Source organism: Acipenser ruthenus, chromosome 3 (genome assembly GCF_902713425.1).
Source record: "Acipenser ruthenus chromosome 3, fAciRut3.2 maternal haplotype, whole genome shotgun sequence".
Taxonomy (NCBI): Eukaryota; Metazoa; Chordata; class Actinopteri; order Acipenseriformes; family Acipenseridae; genus Acipenser; species Acipenser ruthenus.
Genome location: NC_081191.1, coordinates 74040806 through 74043725, shown reverse-complemented (window position 1 = coordinate 74043725; position 2920 = coordinate 74040806). Strand labels below are relative to the sequence as shown.

The 2920-nt window shown below is 36.2% G+C and overlaps 1 non-coding gene across 1 annotated transcript; it reads right to left on the bottom strand.

The window, feature by feature from the left end:
• Positions 1 to 1700: 1700 nt before the first annotated feature.
• trnat-agu (transfer RNA threonine (anticodon AGU)) lies at positions 1701 to 1774 on the bottom strand. The gene has a single exon. It is a non-coding gene; the product is annotated as a tRNA-Thr (tRNA).
• Between the last annotated feature and the right edge of the window lie 1146 nt (positions 1775 to 2920).

Sequence of the window (2920 nt, the reverse complement as noted above, 5' to 3'; positions counted from 1 at the left end):
GACTTCACTAAATGGACTCTCCAGGAAAAGCATAGAAGGTGAGAGCACACTTGGTAGTTTCACTGTGTAATTTTAATTAATCCATGTATGTGAGACAGTTATTATAGTCCATACAGAGGTGCTAACTTATATTTCAGCATCAAAAGAAACGTATCACTTATATTTCAGCATCAAAAGAAACTTATCACTTATATTTGGATAAAATTCACAAGATGTAATCGAAAAATGACAAACTCTGTTTTAGAACAGGTGCAGTGACTTTTTATTGTGCTGATTAACAATTGACATCACGAAGAAGCTGCAAAATGATCTGTCGATCTTGGGCAGGTCTTGTGACTCTTAGTCTCCCAGTTTGTGGCCTGTCATTGACAGAGTGTGTCTGGTTATACCGTTTCGCCAGGTGTGAATTTGCTGGCTGTGAGCACCCAAGACGGCAAGGCACAGTACGCTGCTCTAATCCAGCCTCCAACATGCCGACTGCACAAAGGCACTGCGCTCTTGACAGCTATTCAAGCTTGCAATTCAACAGTTAAAATCACTCCATATTCAGTGTCCAATCAACTGTCTCATTAAGTAGGTGATTAAGTGCATATGCTTCAGTCATAGTCACTCAAGCATGTCATGGTCAAGGATGAATAATCGAGTGATTAAAAAGAAACCAAAAACATTTCGTCAATGTCCATCATTTATATACCTTATTTTTTTTTTAAAGAAATGTGTTATAATAGTGTTACGTTTCTTTTGATGCTCAGTATATATATATATATATATATATATATATATATATATATATATATATATATATATATATATAGATAGATAGATAGATAGATATATAGATATATATATATACACACACACACTGAGTGTACAAAACATTAGGAACACCTGCTCTTTTCACTACTCTGGATAACAAGGGACAATTTAAAAAAATAAAATAAATAACAGCACTGTCACCTGATACTGTTGCATATCTTGTGAGGAAGGGTCAGCTGATTTAAAGGCAGACTCATTATTTAAGTTAATGCTTTAAAAAAAAAAAAAATTATATGGAACTATTTTGTCTTAGCTCAGTTTTAGGCGGAAGGATATTTCATAAAATGACTTTTTTGTAAATTAAAAAACGCTTAGTTAACCCATTTTATAAGCGCAGTAAGGTACTTCAGGGTGTAATGATATACTCTAATAACACTGATGACAGATAGTATAGTGGTCTCTTGGAGTAGGCCTGTTTTGAAAGTTACACACACACATACACACAGACACGCATGCACACACACACAGACACACACACACGCACACACACAGGCACACAGACAAACACACAGACAGACACACACACACACGCAGACAGACACTGACACACACAGACAGACATACACACACGCACATACAGACACACACAGACACACATACAGACACAGACACACACATACATACATACATACAGACACACACACAGACACAGACACACACACACACAGTTTCCCATTTATCAACTTCATTAACATAAAATATATTATGGTTTAAAATCCAGGCTAAAAGTTTTGAATATACAATTAATAAGCAACAATTTACTATCTATTTTTACAGCTGAAGTGTGCAAAAAATAGTATACTAGTCTATTGCGCAAAACACTTCTTTTAAATTAATGAATATAACTATTCAATTGCAATATGTATGTTAGAACCATAACTAAAAGGCACCGCTGGGATTCGAACCCAGGATCTCCTGTTTACTAGACAGGCGCTTTAACCAACTAAGCCACGGCGCCGTGCTAGTTTTTCCCGTCTTCTGTTTGGTGTAAAATCATATAGCTTTCAAATGGTATCCCAGAAATTGCAACGGGAGCACAGTATTTCACGTATGGTCGCCTAGCCACAATAGGCTATATCTTATCTCGCCTTACCACATAGATTATCTCGCTGTACGCGTCTCTTACAACACAAAATACGGTACTACAAGCCCTGCGCACAATCTATAAGCCAAGGCTTTCTTTAGTTCATACAGTTGCTATTGAGTTGATCAGACGCCTGATTAGTAGCAATGGTAGACACCAATATCACAAGACCAAAGTTTTTGTTATGGAAAAATCACCTATTCCGTTAACTCAAATAAATACGGTGGAATTGAGTTTGCCATATTCTGTAAATGTATTATTACGATAGTCTAATTTCCATTTTTGTATTTATTTATTTTTATTTGCAATAATCTATTTACCAAAAAAATATGTTATCAAAATAACTACTCATGCAACATTATCATTACCACTAGGTGTCAGTGATTCGATGGTGGAAAGCTCAGTCTGTTATGGTGTCCCTGCCTGATCTCGCTACTTTTTCTAGTTTCTCGTCTTCGGTGCATTTTAACCGCACACTGTTCGGTTTGGTACAAAACTAAAGATCACTGCCGTTTATCAAACCCTGCTGCCCTTGCTGGGCAGTCACCCAAGCTGTTCTGTAATATTGCATCTGGTTGTGTGTGAAAGGTAAATAACACAGAAAATAGCACATTTTGATCAGAGTTGAGAAAAAAAAAAAAAAATGAAAAGGTGTAACGCTGTAACATGGTATGGCAAAAATCAACTGGACGTAAAGTTATTGCCTGTTGCTTTTTCGTTTACTTGGTTGTTGGTTGCCTAGTGCATATTTCTGATTGCTTGTTTTACTTGTTTGCCGATTACTTTTTCATTTGCAGACATTTCGGTGTACTAGGAGATACGAATCAATTTCAGATTTGCCGATTGCGTTTTACAGATAGTGTGCAAGGAGAGATGAATGGATTTAAGATTTGCCGATTGCTTTTTAACATGTAATGGAGAAAATAGATAAGACCAGCTTTAAGTAGTTTTAAAGCCACCTCAAGAAAGTTGTAGCAACCTCAGGAAAGATAGTAATCACACTATACATACTAAACATAG